This window comes from Sceloporus occidentalis, unplaced genomic scaffold (genome assembly GCF_023333645.1).
Source record: "Sceloporus occidentalis isolate IW3139 unplaced genomic scaffold, rSceOcc1.0.p SCAF_21, whole genome shotgun sequence".
Classification (NCBI taxonomy): Eukaryota; Metazoa; Chordata; class Lepidosauria; order Squamata; family Phrynosomatidae; genus Sceloporus; species Sceloporus occidentalis.
The window spans coordinates 708,074-730,115 of record NW_028317001.1 but is presented as its reverse complement, the minus strand read 5'-3'; the positions used below and the strand labels follow the sequence as shown (position 1 = coordinate 730,115).

The following is a 22,042-nucleotide window of genomic DNA, read 5'->3' as shown; positions in this document are numbered from 1 at the left end:
TTGACAAGAATTGTCACTGAACATTGTTGTTGTAGGTTCAGGTGAAGCAGTTCCTGGGACAGATGGTAAGGTTGGTAACTAAGCTCAGACTACTGTCTGCCAAACCTATTGTCTCTTGTAAAATAAGTATCTATGGGGGGGAAAGGAGGATTGTCCCTGATGAAGGGACCTCATTTTTTATTATTATGTGAAAAAGCAAATGATTTTCCCTTTTCATTAATTTTTTTATCAATATTGGATCCAGTGATTGTTGAAAGAGTATATCACCAATCAATTATCAAATTTTGTTTAGAACAGGCATCCACATGTCTGTGGTTTAGTTTATTTGTTTGATTTTATTTAAAATCTGCCTCTTGACCAATATAGAGGCTGCCTGTGGCCTTATGTCAAATTGTATTATATCTGGCCTGGCATCAGCTGAGAAAGCAGCCATTCTGAGTATTTTGTAGGTTGTCTTGATATAATTTTATGTTTATCTGATTATGAGGTATCTCATAAAATCTTTAGCCCACATAAGGTCAGCCCTTGAGAAAATGACATAGTTGAAGCAGCCCTAATTGCCAAGGAGGATGCTGTATATGATCGTTTTTCTGTCATTTTATTAGTGTATGTATATATACATGTATATTGTATATGTATGTGTGTGAAAGAGAGAGGGAATGTGTGTCTCGTAAGGCTTGAGTATAAACGGGAGAAACCCAGGGCTTATAATGAGTCATCCATTGGTTAGAATTGTAGTTTTGCCATTACCTGTCAAGGTAAATGATAAAGCTTATTAACAGACACAGAATTTAGGTGTAATGTGGCAGGCTTATCTCACTCTTATCTGATAGCTTTGTGAAGACAGCTCTGAAGAGTGTCTCTAGGATTGAAGGCCCTGGTCTAAGAAAAGTCACCTTTGCCTTATGGCAAATCAAGACCGTTTCTTGTAGAATAATTGGAGTGGATGGGTGGCCTCGAAAATGTTATTTAAAAATCTTAACCATTGTGTAGTAACACTGCAAAATGCTCAGTCAGAAGATGGAGCGATCTTGATCTCTAAGGGCTCTCCATTATCATATCTAGACAATATAGCAAAGTCAGGGCCTTGTTTTCATTATTCATTTGAGGAATGTATCATAATAATAATAATAATAATAATAATATCATAGGAAAGAACCTTTTTTTTTTTTTAATAAAAGATGGTAAGGTCTTTTTGTTATCCTTAGTCTCAGCCAAGAGACTTTATTCTAAACAATTGGTTTCCAGTAAGAGGTGGAAATGTCAGATTTTGTTTGTAATGGACATCTATGTGTCAATTTCTTTGATCAAATCTGTTGTTGTACTGGAACTAAACCAATTGTGGTCTTGGATTGTATCAAATCCCATTTAGGCTAGTGTCTCCTGAAATAGCCACTAACCTAAACCATTTTTTAATGTTCTGGCAGAACTTTATTTTGACCTCAAGTGTTTTTTGTTTGTTTGTTTTTAACAAGTGCTGTAGGCCACACATAGCTCTAGAAAAAATGAAAACAGGAGAAACAACTTTCATTGAGCATAAACTATGGCAATCACAAGTGGGATCTGCTGATTCCCATAACGAGGTGAGCTGTAACTATATATACACACAGAGCTATTGGATTTGGTCTCACAATAACAATCTATGGAGGCCTTATGACCTTCATAAAATCTGTATGAAAATGGAGTATTTGGTGTTGAAGGCCCAGGTTTGGACGGGGAAAACATTCTTCCCTTGAGAAAGATCAGGATCTTACAGCTTTAATTGCACCGAGGTGTCATTAAATTGTAATATATTAATTGTCTTATACAATAATAACATAAAAACAAATATAGCAATAATAAAAGATCATCAGACCCCAAAAGTCTAAGAGATTTCAGGAGCTACTGAAGGGCCCTCATTTTTATTTGTATTTCATATAACATACATATATAGGTATATATATATATTTAAGATCAGATTCCTCTTGTGAGGAATGAACTCCAGTTAATATTTTGTTTTAAGAGAGGCAGACTGGAGCAGAAGCAGCAGGCCTTTCTTCTTTTGACTTGACTTGGTGTCCTTAAACAAAATGGCTGCCGCACCTTAAGTTGTAGCTTTGCCTCTTCTTTTAAAAAGGGGAGCACAATAAATACATTGTTTAGGCAAATTTCTCCAAAGGAGTGACTGAAAAATCCAACTAGGGGATGATACACCTGGCAGATCCTTTTGTTAACCCTCTCTGATCCCTTAGTCCAAGTGGATCATGGAGGAAGGAGAGGAGGAGGCGGCGGAAGTTGGTTTTGGAAGGAAACTCTCCATTTGCACTTCTGTGCAACTGAGGTCTCTTTTAAACTGGCAATGCAAGCCAGAGACAAACTCTCCATTTGTATTTTTGTGGTGAGGTCTGTTTTAAACTGGCAATGCAAGCCAGAAACTCTTTTAAAACTGGCAATGCAAGCCAGAAACAAACTCTCCAGTCATATTTATGAGATAACTGAAATCTCTTTGAAAACTGGCAATGTAAGCCAGAAACAAACTTCTGGAGTAAATCTAAACCCACAAACCTAGGATTAGAAGTAGGATCATCACTCACCTCTTGAAGTCTGTTTTTATTGTCTCTCTCTCACTGCCCAAACCTCTTCCCAGGTTTGATGTCTGCAGTGGGGCGCAATCTGGCCAAGGACAGGTGGTTCTTCCTCCTCCAGCCGCGCCAAGGTCTTTTCAGGTTGTCCATCTCACCGCCCAAACTCCTTCTAGGGATGGTGACTGCGGTGTGGCACCTTTTGGTTAAGGACAGGGAATATTCCCTCCTCCACCACGCCAATTCCTTTTGCGATGTCCATCTCACTGCACAGACGCCTTCCTGGGGTTGGAGATTGCAGCGGAGCGCATCTGGTCCAGGACCGAGGGATCTCCCTCCTCCAGCCACACCTGGGCTCTCTGGCCCTTCAGCCCCTTCGGCCAGATATGGCTGGGCTGTCTTTTTCTTCTTTAATGCTGGAGTTGGGCCTTGTTTCCTCACAGCACAGCAGCTTCTGAACTGTCTCTCCCTGCCTGGCTTTGTTTCAGCCGTTAGAGAGGCAAAGGGATAGAGAAAGACTAAAGAAAAACATTGCTGTTTTTTGCAGGAGAGAACAGATCATGAATATAAGAAGAATAGAAGAAATATTAGAAGAAATATTAAAGTCTTTAAGACAAAGAAGGAGGAGAAAAGGAAAAACACAGCCTACTCGGAGCGAGGCAGGAAAAAGACTGAGGGATGGAGGGGGTTGCTCCCTCTGGTGCCATCGGCTCCTTCAAGTCTGTTTTTCCTGCCTATTTCGGAGCAAGAGATGGAATCAACCCACGTTAGAGGATGTTTCCACCTCCATCGCTGGAAAACTTAAATTCTTCTGTTTCTTCATAATTAACAATTAGTTTGGCTCTTTGATCTTTATACGTTGCCTTTATCCATCTTAAATAAGAAGCTCCTATTTCGATTTTTTCAAGTGTCGCAAATGACATATCCCATCCTATGTTATCGAAGGCCTTTTCTAAATCAAGAAAGATAAGTGCAAGGTTTTTTCCGTTCTGCCTTTCTAAATATTCAATTATATTTAAGGTGTTTCGTATGTTATCACTGATTTCTCTGTGAGGAAGAAACCCTGATTGGTGCTTATGAATCCAGTCTTTAAGAACTTTTTTGAGTCTATCGGCCAAAATCATAGAAAATAATTTATAATCCATATTTAAAAAGGAAATTAGCCTATAGCTCTTTACCTCAGTTGGATCTATATCTTCTTTTAACCGCAAAGTTATATTAGCTTGTTTCCATGTTTCAGGATAATGGTTTCCTTTGATGGCATTTATCGTTAATTTGAGTGGTGTTAACAGTCGATCCTCAAATACTTTATGATAACTGGCGATGAAGCCATCATTCCTGGTGTTTTCCCTTTTCCCCCTTTTTCTTATTACTTCCATGATTTCTGCTGTTGTCATCGGTCCATTTAATATAGTTCTTTGTTGGTCTGAAAGTGGCTTTAAGTTAGCTTTTCCCAAAAACTCCTCTATTTTGGCTCTAGATGTTTGAGATCCTTTATATAATTTAGCATAGAATTTTTGGAAGACCTTCTTAATTTTATTTTGGCCAGATGTTAATGTCGAATCTTTGTTTATTTCCGTAATCGTGTTCCGTTGTTTCAACTTTCTTATTTTATTGGCAAGCCATCTTCCTGGCTTGTTTGCTGGTTCAAAACTCCTTTGTTTTAGATATCTAATTTATGCTTCTTCTGTATAGGTTTATGAGGGAAGACTGCATCCTGGACTATGCTAATTTTGGGGATGTGAAGACCTATGGAAATTCATTTTATAAACCTAGTGAAACAAATATCTCACAAAGCTATAGTAAACAACATGTACACACACAGTCCCCACACAAAGGACTCACTGGCGCACTGTGCGTCTGGGGTCTGGAAATCCAACTTCTACCTTCTGGGAGGACAATGCTGCCAGAGACTGCATTTGGGGCTTTATACCTGCAAAGCATGGCTCACTCTCTCAACTGCAACCCTTCCACACAATCCTGGACTGAAACATTTAAGCAAAGGTCCTCTTTCAGCTCCAGGAATAAAGGCCTACCTTCACTGCAAAGACCCTGATTCCTGCAGCCCTCTCCTGCAGTCCTTTATTGCCGGAGCTTCCCTGGGTCAGAGGCTGTCTCCTCAACCGTAGAGAAGGGTTGCTCTGAGTGCGAAGGAGGAGGAGGTCCACAGGGCTGAGGGAGGAAAGGCAATGGGGAAAGGTCAGTGCCAATGGCCATGGAGAGCAGAAGGTGGCAATGCCTAGGAACCCCTCTGAGTCCCAGCCATTCTAGGAATGAGTGGCAGGAGTGAGTCCAGGGGGCTGAGGGGGTCTCCTTTCCCAAAGTGGGGTGGAAAGAACTGGTTCCCATGGGACTGTGGACCTCCATGACCTGTGAGCAAATCTATGGGAGACGCTGCCTCAAAGAACATTGGAGGAGTCTCTGGCTGGATGGCCATCTCTTCGGAGGACTTGGAGGGCAGAATGCGGCTGACTGTTTGGCCCTTGGGGCTCCCTTCCAGCCCTAGGAGCCTACGAAGCCTACCTTACAAGGCTGTTGTGGGAGTTAATCACAAGACAATTACTACACAAGAATGGCCACCTTTTAGCAGCTTACAATAAAAATATCCATACAATACAATAAAAACATGTTTCATGATCTGCCAAACCCTAACCCTAACACTCCCATCCAAAACAAAATGCCATTAAATTACTGGATAGTTATTTAAAATTATTGGACAGTTATTGAAACAGTTATTAAAAACAGGGATAGTAGTCAAAGCCCAATGTTTGTGAAGAATAATGATAATAAGGCTTGTATTAAAACTATCCTCCCCATTTCTGATCCCTTTTAAAACCCATGTTCCCCAGAAGGAGCAGAGCTGTGTAATATGAAAACCCTCTCTGAAAAGAGACACAAAAGACACACAAAGGGACACACTTCCTTCCTTTTGGCCCCAAAAGCCTGGCCTCCTCCTGGCTCTGGAGCCTCAGGAGAGAAAGAGAGGCCTCTGCTCAACTGAGTCACAAGCAGCACAAAATGGCCTCCGGAACACAAAATGGCCTCCGGAACACAAAATGGCCGCCGGGACACAAAATGGTCTCCGGAACACAAAATGGCCTCCAGAACACAAAATGGCCTCTGGAACACAAAATGGCCGCCGGGACACAAAATGGCCGCCTCTGGCTCAATGCTTGGCAGTTGTCAGTTTGAGGCCTTCAGGGAAGCCATAATGGAGGATGAAAGGGCCCCAAAGTCGGAAGGGACCCCAAACAGGATTTCCAAACCTTAACAACACTTAAAATGCAAAGCCAAAAGAACATTCCTAGAGTTCCATAAGACAGAGCCATGGCCATTACGGTGGGGCACATCAAGAACGCCCAGGAAGGTGGCATTAATGATGATTAAGGTGTGGCAGCAGCTCCATCCTCTGCCCCGAAGGTCTGATAATATCATCATCAATCATCATCATCATCATCATCATCATCATCATCATCATCATCATCATCATCACTACAGCATGAGAGCCACCATTAAAAGCATTAAAATCCCTTTTGGGGAGTCCCACTCTCCCACCTTCAGAGAGAGTGGCCCATGCCTAGAAGGACTGCTGGGCCTCCTTCCTCCCCACCTTAGTGGCAGTGGCCAAAGGAAAGCATCAGCAGCAGTAGACCCAAGCCAGGCCCAGCCAGCCCTCAGTGCAGCAGTGAAGCCTAGTGGTTCCAGGCCTTGTCTCTCTGCTGACCCTCCCTGTCTGTCTGTCTCTCTCTTTCTCTCTAGGACACTCTGCTCCTCTCCTCGCTCACTCTTCCACGCATAGAGCTAAATAGAGAAGCTGAAGCTCCGCCTCTTCTCGAGGCTGGCCAATGGGGGCAGAGCAGCTAAAAGACCCTGCCCCTGCCTGCCCCAGACTCACATTTTGCATTCCAGCGGCCATTTTGTTTTCTGGTGGCCATTTTGTTTTCTGGCAGCCATTTTGTTTTCTGGTGGCCATTTTGTTTTCTGGCAGCCATTTTGTTTTCTGGCAGCCATTTTGTGTGCTGCTTGTGACTGTGGGGAATAATGTTCCAGAACCTCCTCTGACCATTGGCTTCTCTTTCTCTCCCTGAAGCTTTAGAGTGATAAAGAAGTCAGGCTCCTTGGGTCAAAAGGAAGGAAGTGTGTCCCTTTGTTGTCTTTTGTGTCTCTTTTCAGAGAGGGTTTTCATATTACACAGCTCTGCTCCTTCTGGGGAACATGGGTTTTAAAAGGGATCAGAAATGGGGAGGATAGTTTTAATACAAGCCTTATTCTTCTTCTTCACAAACATTGGGCTTTGGCTTCTAAGAGGAAGACTGCCCCCTCTTAGAAAAAAGGCCAAAAGCAGCTCCTTTGGGAGGTTTTAAAAGCCTCCCCAGTTTCCTTACTTACTAAGAGATTTTTACTCATGAAGGAAGTTGACAAAGCAGACCATCTCACATTACCAAGAATAAAACAAACAAATATAGACACAAAGAAACAACAACAAAAGTAAGGATTAGACAGAAAAAAGAGCTTATTTTTTGAAAGTAAAACCATGATTAAGAGGGTAAAAACCAGACTTGGGTGCTTCGACCCTTTTACAACCAGCTCAGGCTGTATCTGCACTGCAGAAATATTCCAGTTCGAAACTGTGTTAACTCTCCTGGCTCCTTCCTGTGGAATCCTGGGATTTGTAGTTTCTTGCGGCACCAGAGATCCAGAGCCACCCCAAGGCAAGGCTCTCCAGGGCTCTCTTGCCCCTCCTTTGCTTGCGAATACTGACTATCTCAGGGAGTCTCTATATTAGAGCATCAGGAAAACTTTTGGGTATTCTTAAGGCTGGGAAATCCTGTTTGGGGTCACTTCTGACTTTAGGGATGTTACATCCTCTATTATGGGTTTCTTGAAGGCCTCAAACTGCCAACTGCAAAGAGCTGAGGCTGGGGCAGCCATTTTGTGTTCTGGCAGCCATTTTGTGGTCCAGCGGCCATTTTGAGACTGGCCCATTGTGACCTCAGTCTGATGCTCCTTACCTGAAGGATTGCGACTGGCCCATTGTGACTTCTGGCTCATGCATCTTACCTGAATAACTGAGACTGGCTCATTGTGATCTCAGCCTAAAGTTCCTTGCCTTAAAGATTGAAATGGGACTATTATCAGTTAAGGTGCTCTTTACCTGGATTGAGAATGGCCCATTGTGACCTAAGGCTGATGCTCCTTCCCTCATGCATTGAGTCTGCACATTTTGATTTCAGTCTGGTGCTCCTTACCTGAAGCATTGAGGCTGTCCCATTGTGATCTCAGAATCATAGAATCCTGGAATCATAGAGTTGGAAGAGACCACTAGGGCCATCCAGTCCTACCCCGCCATGCAGGAACTCTCAATCAAAGCATCCCTGACAGATGGCCATCCAGCCTCTGTTTAAAGACTTCTAAGGAAGGAGACTCCAGTACACTCCGAGGGAGTTTGTTCCACTGTCGAACAGCCCTTACTGTCAGGAAGTTCCTCCTAATGTTGAGGTGGAAGTACAGGTTGCTTACCTGTAACGGTATTTCTTCGAGTGGTCATCTGCGAATACATACAAATGGGTTGTACTGCGCCTGCGCAGTGCCTTCGGAAACCTCTGGAATCACTAGGCAAAGTACACTTTGCAACATGTTGAAACTTTTTGGCGGTAACCCCGCCCATCCCCTATAAAGCCTCCGTTCCCGCTCTTTTCCCTAGTTCCGCAATTTTCCGCCATGTAGGCGACAAAAAAAGAGCCAATCAGAGCAGGACACTGAGGGGAGGATGGGCGGGATTTGTATGTATTTGCAGATGACCACTCGAAGAAATACCGTTACAGGTAAGCAACCTGTCCTTCTTCTTCGTGGTCTCTGCGAATCATACAAATGGGTTGAGACTGGCAAGCTAAGGTCAGCGGAGGCGGGAGTGTCATGATACCTCAGTGAACCAATAAATTAATGGTCAATAAAGGATAACTGAACACAAGCATAAAAGTTGATGGTTTGTTTATATACTTGCAAAGAAATCCCACCTTATGAAACAAGCCCAAACGAGGGCATGCAACCCAAGCATTGAGTCCTTCGAGAATGGCTAGGTTTGTGCCGTCTGCATGGAGCACAGTAGACAGCTAAACAAATCAATGTAGTCCTGATACCAACACAGCCCTCCCGAAAGCTGCATCCCTTTTTGCCCTAGTGTCCAACCTGTAGTGTTTAATAAAAGTCAAAGGTTGTGACCATACAGCAGCCCTACAAATGTCGTCCAAAGGAATACCAGACAGGAAGGCAGAAGAGGCCACTACTGCCCTTGTGGCATGGGAGCAAATCCTGGTCGGCAAAGGTTTGCCCAAGAGCTCATAAGATAGGGCAATAGTACTAGAAACCCACTTAGAGAGTCTCTGAGCCGACACGGGCAGTCCTCTCTTCGGCCCCGAGTAGCACTGGAACAGTCTCTCAGAGCGGCTCGAGTCCCTAGTTCTGTCCAGGTAAAAGGCTAGGGCCCTACGGACGTCCAGGGAGTGCAGGGTCCTCTTGGTATCGGTAGTTGGGCTCGGTGCCAGGGTGGGTAGAACAATATCCTGGCACATATGAAAGGTGGAAACAACCTTGGGTAAGAAGGTAATATCTGTCCTGAGAACTACCTTGTCCAAGTGAAATCTAAGGAAGGGCTGGTCTTGGCGTAAGGCACAAAGCTCGCCCGCACGGCGGGCAGAAGTGATAGCCACCAGAAATACCGTTTTCCAGGTTAAAAGTCTAATGTCAGTGGTGGCTAGAGGCTCAAATGGTTTAGACTGTAAGGCCCCCAACACCGTCTCGAGGCTCCAAGCCGGAGTCGGCAAAGATACCTGAGGGTGTAAGTTATTGCATCCCCTCAGGAATCCCTTGACCAGGGGGTCCTTGAAAAAAGAAGGCTTGCCGTCAAACTGGAAGGAAGAGCAGATAGCGGACAGGTAGCACTTAACAGATGTGATACAGAGGCCCGCATCAATCAGGGACATCAGGAATTCCAGGACCACCGGTGTAGTCACCTGGTCTTGGGAGAGGTGTCTGTCAGACAGGAACCGAAGAAATCTGTTCCACTTAAGTCTATAGGACTTTTGGGTGGCCGGTTTTCGGGCAGCCAAGATGACATTCCGTACCGAGGCCGGTAGCTGGGCTAGGGATGGATTCTCCATGCCACCAGGGGAAGGGTCTCGATGTCCGGATGTCGAACCCGTCCTCCCTGAACCGTGAGGAGATCTGGCCTGGACTCGAGCCGGAGAAAGTTGGCTCGAGAGAGGTGAAGAAGGCAAGGGAACCAGGGCTGTCCCGGCCACCAAGGCGTGATCAGGATCGCGTCGGCTGCATCTGAGACCATCTTGGAGACCGTCCTGGTGATCAACGGGAAGGGGGGAAAGGCGTAGAGTGCTATCCCCGACCATCGGAACCCGAACGCATCCCCGAGGGAGTCGTCGTCCGGCGTCCGGGAGCAGAACTGGGGACAATGGGAGTTGTACACGGTTGCAAACAGGTCTATCTGTGGGGTTCCCCATCGGGCAAAGAGGTCGTGTACAGTCTCTGGGTGGAGTCTCCACTCGTGGCATGACGAGGGGGACCTGCTTAGTAGGTCCGCATGCGAGTTCTGGGTGCCAGGTAAGTGTACTGCTTGAAGCAAAATGTCCCGGGCGATGCACCAGTCCCAAAGTCGGAGTGTGATGTCTAGGAGGGTGCGCGACCTGGTGCCTCCTTGTTTGTTCAGGTAGTACATCACCGTGGTGTTGTCTGTCCTGAGCTGGATGACCTTCCCCAACAGTGAGGACTCGAAAGCTTTTAGGGCCTTTTCCACCGCCAGCAGTTCTAGCGCGTTGATGTGGAGTGCCCTCTCGTCTAGGGACCAGATGCCCTTGGCCCACAGGTCTAGGGTGTGGGCGCCCCATCCTTCTTCTGATGCATCCGTGGTCAACACCAACTCTGGCTGGGGCGGCGAAAAGGGCATGCCGACGCAGACGTTCTGGCAGTCGAGCTACCAACGGAGGGAGCGTATGACTGGTCTTGGTACGGTGAGTCTGCGAGAAGGGGGGTCTCTTTCCAGGTCGAAGACCGACAGGAACCACGACTGGAGCGGTCGAGAACGAAGTCTTGCCCATGGAGTGACGAATGTTGTTGATGCCATGTGGCCCAAAGCCACCTGGACGTCCCTGGCCATAACCCGCCTTCGGGTGGTGCACCTGCTGACGGCTCGGCACAAGGCCTGGAAACGGTCCGGGGGCAGGTATGCCGTACAACTGTCTGAGTCGAGGATGGACCCGATGAACCTTATCTGCTTGGTGGGGAGCAGTTGGGATTTTTCGAGATTGACCACCAGTCCCAGGTCCCGTAAGAGCTCGAGTGTCTCTGAGGTGTGCCGTTGCAGCTCTTGACGTGAAGGGGCCACGAAGAGCCAATCGTCCAGATACGGGAAGACCCTCATGCCGCGGCGATGTAGATGAGCTATCACGGGCGCCATGCACTTGGTGAAGATGCGAGGAGCTGTAGATAGGCCGAAGGGAAGGACGTTGTATCTGTAGGCATCCGTCCCGACGGCAAACGCCAGGAACCTGCGGTGGGACTCCCGGATGCTGACATGGAAATAAGCGTCCTTTAAGTCGATCGTTGCAAACCACAGGTCCTGCTGCAACAGAGGTAGAATAGAAGCAAGCGTTACCATCCGAAAACGGCGATAAGACAGGTAAGCATTCAATTGTCTAAGGTCCAATATAGGCCTGACTCCTCCGTCAGGCTTCGGGACCGTAAAATAACGGGAGAAGAAACATCTAGGGGTGTCGACGGGATTGACAGTGGAGATGGCGCCTTTGGCGAGAAGGGTGCGTACTTCGTCGAGAAGGGTGTCTGAGGGGGGTGTGGACAGGATAGCTCCAGTTGGTGGGAGCTCTTCAAATTCAAGGGCATAAGCCCTACAGCGATGGTGAGGGCCCAAGAATTGGTGGTGATTGCGGCCCAGGTGTTAGAAAAAGGCCTCAGTCTGTCCAGGAAGGAAGGGACAGGAGAAACGACAGAGTACGCTGCGTCCCCTCAGTTTCTCTTCTTACTTGGGTCCGAATCTTGCCTCCTATAATTCTTTTTGTATTTGGGCCCCGACCGACGGCCCGAGGATGAGGAAGACTGGGACGGAAAGCGCTGTCTGGCCTGATCCTGGCGCTGGAAAGGCCGATCCTGTTGGTAGGGCCTCTGGCCCTGGCCATACCACTGGCGTACAGCAGTGAAGCGCTTGCGAGAAGATGACTGGGGGGAAGAAGACATACCGTGCTTCTTAGCCGCGGTTCTCATCCTATACTTGAAATTAAGCTTCTCATCGGTCTCGCGATGGAAGAGGCCGTCCTCGTCGAAGGGCATGTCCTCGATGGTGGAGCGAGCATTTTGGTTTAGGTCTGAAGACCGTAGCCAGGCATGTCTGCGGAGCACTATGGCAGCCGCCATAGACTTAGCGGAACAGTCAGTGGCATGTCTGGCTGAGGTGATGAGCCACCCCCCAATCGAGTGGGCCTCGTCACGAACCTCCGATAGGATAGCCTGGGAGTCGTCAGGTAAGTCTGGTATGAGAGGGGAGACTTTCTCCATGAGCCAATGGATGTACGCGCCCATGCATGCGTTGTAATTTGCCACTCTCATGCCCAACGCCGAAGAGAAGTAAGCCTTTTTAGCGAAGGCGTCGATCTTCTTGGCCTCCTTGTCCGAGGGCATTAGGGAAGCCTTCGGGGTGGACGCACGTTGCGAGCCCTCAACAATGGCTGAATTTTGCTTGGGGTGGCCAAACAGCCAAGACGGGTTGGACGGTGAGATCCTATAGAGGGACTCGATCTTTCTGTTTTTAGATGCCGTGGATGCAGGGGCCTCCCAAGAGCGCCTGGCCAACTTCTCTAAGGAGGGAAGAAGAGGTATTGCTGGTGGGGTAGGCAGTCTACCATGGACTCGTCTCTCGATCGGGTCCGACGCTTCCTCCTCGGTCTGAGAGATTTTAATGTCCAGAGCATTGCTCATTTTAATAACGTGTTCTGCAAAGGTTCCGACGTCATCGGACGGGGAAACTGCACCTGGCTGGGCAAAATCCTGGTTGACCGACTGATAGACATCGTCCCGGGAAGAGAGTGACTCGTGTCTTGGACGATAACGGACCTGGGAAGATGCCTCCTCATCCGACTCGAGGTTCACGACGTCCGGGTCAGTAGTGGCTTCCACGCGACGGGGTGAAAACGCCGATACCCTGGAGGGTCTAGAAGAGGCTCTCGGTCTGGGCCTCCGATCTCGGTGCTCGAGGAAGGACTCGACATCACCCTGACGGACTAGTTTATAGTACCTGCCCGTTTCAGAGTCATAGTAATACTCAGGCTCAGGGTCTCTGGATGGGGACGGAGACACAACCCGACGTGTGCGGGTAGGCATCGGAGTCGGAGAGCGACGGTCATCCCTGGAGCCAGCAGGAGAAGCAGGTTCCAAGAGGAGTTGGACAGCCTCCTCACAAGTGTGACGGAAAGTGGGTAGAGGTCGGGTTCCCAAGGCTAGATCGAGGGGACGATCTGCACGGCTGGTATCCGTGTCACGTGTCTTGGAGGTCGAGGTCCTTGCCCTCTTGGCCGCCAGGCGCGGATCTGATGGTCGGGAGACAGTATCCGACAGCCTACGGTCGGCATCTGAGCGCCTGCGTACGGTGTCGGAGCGGACTTCGGAGCGAACCTCAGGAGTGCCCTCCGGGTCTCGTTCCAACGAATGGTGCTCGATGGTCGTCATCCAAGGATGAAGAACGGGGCCTCTTAGAGGAAACCTGGACTGCCGTTTGAGCTGGAGACTTAGTCGCTCCCGAAGACGTCAAGGTCTTGGTAGACGAAGGCCTCGAAGCGGAACCCGACTTTGGAGTGGTAGAAGTGGGTGCCTTCGGGACAGAGGACCTCGAGGCAGAGCCCTTATGGGAGCTCGAGTCCTTGTCGACGGTCCGGCTCTCCTTAGGGACCTTCTTATGTTTTTTGTCCTTCTTAGGAGGCGTGGGGACCTGTTCGGACGGCCCCTGGGACTCAGATGGAACATCCACGGCGAGGGCCGGCGGATCAACCGGTGGCGGCTGAGTCGGAGTCTCAGCAAGGGTCGGCAGGGGAGTCGCGGTCGAAGACGAAGCTCCCACAGAAGACATTGCCCCCGAAGTGAAGACTTTGGTATAAATCGCAGCCTTCAATCTGGTCTCCCGATTCTTCCTCGCTTGGGGAGTTAGAGACTTGCACAAAGCGCAAGAGGCTGGGACGTGAGTCTCCCCCAAACACAGAAGACAGGATGAATGGGGATCCTGGCCGGGAATCTTACCCCCACACACGGAGCACTTCTTAAAGGGCACCGATGGCATGATCCGAAGAGCGAAGTCAGACGGTCCGGTTGGTAACGAGCGAGGAAACAAGCCGAGGGAGATACAAGCGCGAGGTCAAAAACAGTCCGGGGTCTTAATAGCCAAAATCAGTGAAAGGGCAAGGCAGAGAAGAGTCAAAAAACGGTCCGAGGTCAATTTTCCAGTGATTCCTTATGCGAGAGAGAGAGCGAAGTTCCTAGTGGCAGCTAACGCGGCGGAAAAAAGGAACTGGGGAAAAGAGCGGGAACGGAGGCTTTATAGGGGATGGGCGGGGTTACCGCCAAAAAGTTTCAACATGTTGCAAAGTGTACTTTGCCTAGTGATTCCAGAAGTTTCCGAAGGCACTGCGCAGGCGCAGTACAACCCATTTGTATGATTCGCAGAGACCACGAAGAAGAATCTCTATTCCTAGAACTTCCATCCACTGCTCCAAGTCCTGTTTTCTGGAGCAGCAGAAAACAAGCTTGCTCCCTCCTCAATGTGACACCCCTTCAAATAGTTAAACAGGGCTATCATATCACCTCTTAACCTTCCCTTCTCCAGATTAAACATACCCAGCTCCCTGGGTAGTTCCTCATAGGGCATGGTTTAGTATAGGTGTTATATGGTCACATCTAGATCTTCCAGTGACCACTCTGGCAGCCATATTTTGGATTAGTTGAACTTTCCGGACTTAATACAAGGGTAGCCCTATGTAGAGCACATTACAGAAGTCAAGACGTGAGGTTACCAGCGCATGCACCATAGTGTTTAGGTCTTCAGGTTCCAAGAAGGGACGCAGTTGGCGTATCAACCAAAGCTGATAACAGGCACTCTTGGCCATCCTATCTATCTGAGCTGACATCTGGAGCAACGGATTCAAGAGCACCCCTAAACTGCAAAGACAGTCCTTTAGGGGAAGTGTGACTCCATCCAGGACCGGTTAACAGACCTCCATACCGAGAATAGGACCTCCAACAATACACACCTCCGTTTAATCTGAATTCAGTTTCAATCTGTTTTTCCTCATCCAGCCCATTACTGCTTCAAGACATTCATTCAGAGGGAGATGCCTTCTTTACTTGACACTGAGATATCTCTGGATGTCATGAGCATACAGATAGCACCCGCCCCATACCTCCGGATGAACTCTCTTGGCGGTTTGATGTAGATGTTGACTAGCATTGGGGATAGGATGGCACCCTGGAGAACGCTGCATTTAAGATCCCTCATAGAGGAGCAACTGTCCCCAAGCATCTCCATCTGGAATCTGCTGGAGAAATAGGACCGGAAGCATTGCAATGCAGTGCCCCCGATCCCCAATTCCCTCAGGAGTTCCAGAGGGATGACATGGTCAATAGTATCAAAAGCCACTGAGAGGCCGAAAAGCATCAACAGGGTCACACTTCCCCTGTCGATACTCAAGCGGAGATCATCTAAGGTAACCATAGCAATCTTGACTCTGTATCCCATCCTGAAGCCAGGTTGAAATGGATCTAGGTAATCTGTTTCATCCAAGACTGTTTGGAGTTGAAGAGAAATGGAAGACGGGAGACCGCTCTGTAATTCTTCATGTCCAAGGGATCTGGGGAGGGCTTTTTCAGAAGCAGCCGTATCACTGCTTCTTTTAAGCAAGATGGAAAATAGCCCTCCCTAAGAGATGCATCTATGATATATCTCAGGTGAGTCCTCAAAGCATCTCCTCCTTGGATGACCAGCCATGAAAGGCAAGGGTTGAGAGGGCAAGTTGTCTTCTTCACACTTCCAAGGAGCTTGTCCCCATCCTCAGTACTCACAGATTCACAATGATCCAGTATGATCTTATTCACAAAGTCACTGGAATGTCTTTACTGTTTTTATTGTTGAGGTATGGAGCAGCATTGAAAATGTTCAGATGTGGCAGAGAAGCTAATGGACACTCGCTGCTCTTAACCAGGAATTGGTTGCAGCTGTGGCTCCAGACAGCAGGGGATTGTCCAAGATTGTGGCGGAGTGTGCCAGAGAGCAGCACATAGCACTTGTGTAAATATGCGGTGACATCTGGAATGATGGACAGGTAACACAGGAAATTGTACAGGAAGGGGTTGAGCTAGATTGCCACATGGCAAAAGTGTATATCAGCTCAGATCATCATTGTACAGTGTGGGTTTTGTAATTGGTGGATGGGGTTGGTCTAGCTCTCGTGTATGTTTTGCAACCAAAAATAAACAGTGCCTCTTGGAGAAAAGCCAGCCTACGGTGCTTTAATCTAGCAGTTGTGTTTCCTGGCAAAGCTCCAGTCTGCCAGTTTGTCTATCTACTCACAAGCTTCCAAGATTGCTCTGAGTTCACCTCTGCATTTTCTCCCAACATTTATACTCTCATTGTTTAATCCAGTTTTAGTACTGGGATCGGGGGGGATTGATTTCTTTTGGATTTTATTGTCACCTCGATGTATTTTATTGTTGAAACCAGCACAGATTCTCCTTCATAGAGCGGGCTAGAAATAAATCTTTTCTTATTATATTATGCTGGCATCCAAGTCGGCTCGTATCTCGTGTGTGTGTTTGCCTTTGCTGTTCTTATGGCTGGGAATGGAGCTGAGGAATGAGGAGAGAAGAAAGGATCCGTTTTGTGCAAATTCACAACTTCTGCGCATCAAAGAGTCCAGTCTGTTGAAATAGCAAAGAACTTTATTAAAACACATAGTCAGAAATTCAGTGTTTAAGCTAGAACTGCCCTCCCCAAGCCAAAGAATATATTGAAACCCCCAAACCTAAAACTCCACCTTCTACCAAACCTTGCCCCCACCTACAATTCCCACCATCTATCCCCCACTTTGCCATCCCTCTCACACGCACAATCTCTCCCTGCCCCAGACATTCGAAGAAACTGGATCCCTTTCTGTTACTACAGGTCCCCAACTTTCTTCAGCCAACATCCCACAAATTCCGAATGCTATCATTGCTATTCTAGCCAGCCGCAACAAACCCCAGCCCCCCATCTAACTAACCTAAACCACGACCCATAATCCCCCGCCAAATTTATAACCCAAAGCAATTATCTATACTAGTAGCAATTAAAACCTAAACTTTACTAAACATAACTTTAAAACATAAACAGACATATGGACAGAGAAACTGTGCAAATTAATTCATATGGGCTTTTTAGCACCGCTGGATGGAAAAAATGTTTTTGTATTCCACCTTTACAAAAATAATGTTCATTCACTTCTTGGGTTTGTGTGGCTTCTCTCCTGTGCTGCCTCTCTGGTGACTGAATAGGCCTGACCTCCGAGAAAAGCATTTTCCACACTGCTGGCATTTGTATGGCTTCTCTCCTGTGTGGACTCTGTGGTGTCTCACTAAGTTTACCTTCAAAGAAAAGCATTTCCCACAATGCTGGCATTTGTATGGCTTCTCTCCTGTGTGGATTCTTTTGTGTGTCACTAGGTAGGCCTGCTGAGAAAAACATTTCCCACAATGCTGGCATTTGTATGGCTTCTCTCCTGTGTGGACTCTCTGGTGTGTCAGTAGGTTTGACTGCCGAGAAAAACATGTTCCACAATGCTGGCATTTGTATGGCTTCTCTCCCGTGTGGACTCTATGGTGTCTTGCTAAGTCTCTCTTTGAAGAAAAACATGTTCCACACTGCTGGCATTTATATGGCTTCTCTCCTGTGTGGATTCTTTTGTGTGTCACTAGGTAGGACTGCTGAGAAAAACATTTCCCACAATGTTGGCATTTGTATGGCTTCTCTCCTGTGTGGACTCTCTGGTGTGTCAGTAGGTTTGACTGCCAAGAAAAACATTTCCCACAATGCTGGCATTTGTACGGCTTCTCTCCTGTGTGGACTCTCTGATGTGCCACTAGGACTGACTTCAAACAAAAACATTTCCCACAATGCTGGCATTTGTATGGCTTCTCTCCTGTGTGGACTCTCTGATGTGCCACTAGGACTGACTTCAAACAAAAACATTTCCCACAATGCTGGCATTTGTACGGCTTCTCTCCTGTGTGGACTCTCTGATGTGCCACTAGGACTGACTTCAAACAAAAACATTTCCCACAATGCTGGCAGTTGTATGGCTTCTCTGATGTGTGGACTCTCTCATGACTGACAAGTTCTTCTGTAAAGAAGGAAAATAATACTGAATATCAGAGTTAAGAGAGGAAAGTGTTAGCCCAAGATTTAGCCCTACGTTCACACCTCCCTATTTGACATTAAATTAATAAAGTTGGGGTGGGTGACCTGAGCAGGACCCTGTTGCAGATGCCCCAAATCCATGAAACGATTATATCCTTGTCCACAGGAGCTGGCAAAGAAGAGATTGTGGGGGAACTACCTTGAGGTAATCAGTTGAAGCAGATAGTCATACAGACTGTTGAAAAAAGATTCCTTTAAACATGTGTAAAATATTTTGATTGAAAAGTGGCATCATATCCTGTGAGACGGCCAGAGAGTCCTGAGTCTGAGCACATGGCATGATGCAAGCCAACTGCAGAGGACGCTTCATGCTGTGTGGCACCAGGAGATGGATCACAACCAATACACAATACAGGACACATGTGGATTGCTGTGGATAGGATTGGATTGGAGTTGTGTATAGAAGAGATGGTGAACATGATGGAAGTCAGAGAGGAGAGCTTGCAAATATTTTGATTATATTGCAACTCAAGATAGAGAACCTCCAAAGATTCGGATGAAATCAACTGTGTCTGTGACTTATTTTTAAGTGTGAAATGTGGCCAGTGCATTGCCAATACCTGTATCTGGAAAGTTGTTTCCATACTGTGCTGTGTTATTGTTGAGCTGCATCTGGGAGCATCGTGCTCACATTGCGCTGTACATTGGCTTGTGAATGGGACTGGAATTCAGAGCCAACAAGGACCTGAGGACTGGTGTGGTAATCCCTTTTGTCTGAGGTATTGGCACCAAGCACCCATTGCATTCAATTTGATTTTGGACCATATTTTCCCCACCCAGGAAACTTTCTAAAACCATTTAAACCTTATAGAAAACTCGGGTTATGCCCACTAGCAACCATTTCAGTATAAATATTGCAGTCCAGTTGCAGACAGACACTCTGTTGGTTTACATTGCTAAACGCCTCACTACACTCGCCAGCTCCACTTGCCATGGGAGTTACTGACTTCTCTCCCCATTGTGGACCCTCAGCAATTGGAATCAAGTTCCGTCTAGGTTATGTATTACCATTAGCAAAGCCTAACATCTATTCACCACTCCCACCTTTGTTACCTAGTTCCTGTGTGTTTGTGTGAACACCTATATGTGTGTGCATGCGTGTACAGTGCACCTGCGTCATACGCGGGCACGCCTTACGCGGATTTCAGCATACACTAAAAGCCACACTGGGAAAAGGGGCGGCATGCCCCATAAGGGTTAATGGCGCCTGTGCGGAGCCCCATTCATTTATATAGGGCTCGAGAATAGATGCGATCCCCCTAACACCGGGAGGGAGGGGGGACATCAGGAAAGGGATGGGTCCCGAGGCCACTGTTGCCCCAATCTCTCCTTTGAGCTAAGTATGAAATTCCCCTGAAAGCATAGCACTTGGGAGTGTCCTCCCCAGCCTCCAGCATTTTGGGTAACAAAGGGCCTCTGGAATCACCCATGGAGCTAAGCAAGCTCAGGTTGGAAAAGAAACATTAGGCAAAAAGGCATTTTTGTGTTGCCCTTTCCTCTCTTGACATTGCTCATAATTTCTAAATGGAACCCCTTAATATGTTTGAAAACAAGGACCTGAGCTGCTTCTCACAGGTTCGGTTCTTAAAATCTGTCAGGTTGGTGGCTGCCTCCCAATCCCCAAGGCCCCTCTCCTGGCCCTTCCCAGAGGTCCCTTCCTCTCCGCAGAGAGCTAGGAGATCCTGGCTTTGCTCCAGCCTTCCCCTCCTGGCTCCCATCTGCCAGATCCCCTTCCCTTTCTCCCTCCGCTCTCCAACCTTCCCTCTTGCCCATCTGCACTGCTTCAGCATCTCATTTTCAGCCTCTCTTCCCTGCCTTTCTATTTTTCACTTTCCCTCCGTCTCTCTGTTACAGACACAAACCCACAGAGTGTGATGCATAAAAGGGATCATAGAGTCATAGAGCTGGAAGAAACCGCAAGGGCCATCCAGTCCAACCGCCTGCCATGCAGGAACTCTCAATCGAAGCATCCCAGACCATCCAGCCTCTGTTTAAAGACCTCCAAGGAAGGAGGCTCCACTACACTCCGAGGAAGGAGTGTGTTCCACTGTCGAACAGCCCTTACTCTCAAGAGGTTTTTTGAAATGTTGAGGTGGAATCTCTTTTCCTGCGGCTTGCATCCACTGCTCCGGTTCCTAGTCTCTGGAGCAGCTGAAAACAAGTCAGCTCCCTCCTCAGTATGACATCCCTTTTAGGCCCATTTGTTGAGAAAGGCATGATAATCAATATACAAATAATTCATTGGCAAAGGCAGAGCAAGGGGGCTGGAACCTGGACTCCAATTTTGGTGACGGTGAAATGCCAGGGAGCAGACTTAAAACAGCCTTAAAACATCTATAAGACAGGCATGGACTACTGATGGGGTTGGAGGAGATCTCAGGGGCAACCCCACATTGTATTGCCGGGGGGGGGGGAGATGAAATAATATTTTGCCCCTCAACATCCCAAAACATCCCTTTGGGGAAGTGGAGGCCATTTTGCCACTGTTGGGCCCTCTCTGAACCATTGCAGGCCCAAGGGGGGCTTTCCCCTAAGAAGACTCTCCAGAGCCTTAAAAGGATGGAAGAGGGGCCAAAAGAGGTAGGAAACTTACTCAGGGATGTGCTGAGTACCATTTGGGTGAGAAAAGCATTAATCTCCATGGCTTCTTCCCATAAAATCCTAGCATTGGCAGTTTAGGATGGGGTTATTAGAATCCTTAGATCCTGGAGAGAAATAGTGCCTCACTGAACTACAGATTCAAATATTCTACAGGATGTTGCTATCACAATTAATCTAGGCTTGAAAGGGATCTAGGACTCCTAGTAGACCGCAAGTTGAACATGGGCCAACAGTGTGATGAGGCAGCTAAAAAGGCCAATGTGATTCTAGGCTGCCTCTATACAAGAATAGTTTCTAGAACAAGGGATGTAATAGTGCCACTCTATTCTGCTTTGGTCAAGGCTCATTTGGAATAATCCTGTGTCCAGTTCTGGGCCTCACAATTCGAAAAGGATGTTGACAAATTGGAGCATGTCCAAAGGAGTGCAACCAAAGTGGTGAAGGGTCTGGAAACCATCAAGCTCTATGAGGAGCAGCTTAGAGAGCTGGTTATGTTTAGCCTGGAGAAAAGAAGATAAAGAGTGGATATGATCTCCATGTTTAAACATTTGAAAGGGTGTCCTGTTGCGCAAGGAGCAGGCTTCCTTTTTGCTGACACCGAGAAAAGGAGACACCGCAATGAATGCCAGACACATTGAAAGAGGTTCCACCTAAACATTAGGAGGAACTTTGTGACAGTAAGAGCACTTTGACATTGGAATATATTCCCTTAGAGTTTGGTGGAGTCCTCTTCTTTGGAGGTCTTTAAAGAGAGACTGGATGGCCATCTCTTGGGGGTGATTTGAATGAGTATTCCTGCATGGCAGAAGGGGGTTGAACTGGATGGCCCTTGTGGTCTATTCCAACTCTATGACTCTATAATTCTAGTGGAACCATAGCAACATGATAATAATGAAAGGGCCCTCAGTCTTTATAGAAAGAGCCATGGATTCAGGTTCCTTACCTACAGAAGCCACATTTTCATAATTGTCCATCATTACAGAATTGTACAAAAGTTTCTGTTTCGCCGTCAACAGATTCCATTCATCCTTGGAGAAATATACTGCCACATCGGCAAAGGTCACCTGAAATAGAAAATAGCCCTCATCCAGAGAGTGACAAAGAAAAGGGGAGGAAAGCACATGGTGCTTCCCAAATGTTATTTCATCACTTCAGAAATAAACTTTAAATTCTGTTAGCAAGCAAAAAGCTACTGCCTTTCAGATCAGTTTGTCTTGAATCCTTTCAATATAACATACAATGTAATAAACAATATAATTTAGGCCATGGCTGGGATATTGAGGATGGATTAGGATACTGACTATCCCAACACATAGAGTACATTTAGCCACAAAAGAATTATGGTGCATTTAGCCATTTCTTG

At 47.1% G+C, this 22,042-nt stretch overlaps 1 pseudogene; it reads right to left on the bottom strand.

Annotated features, from left to right (window-relative positions):
• LOC149301314 (uncharacterized) overlaps positions 1-22,042 on the bottom strand; it is a 54,464-nt pseudogene that overhangs the window by 10,825 nt on the left and 21,597 nt on the right.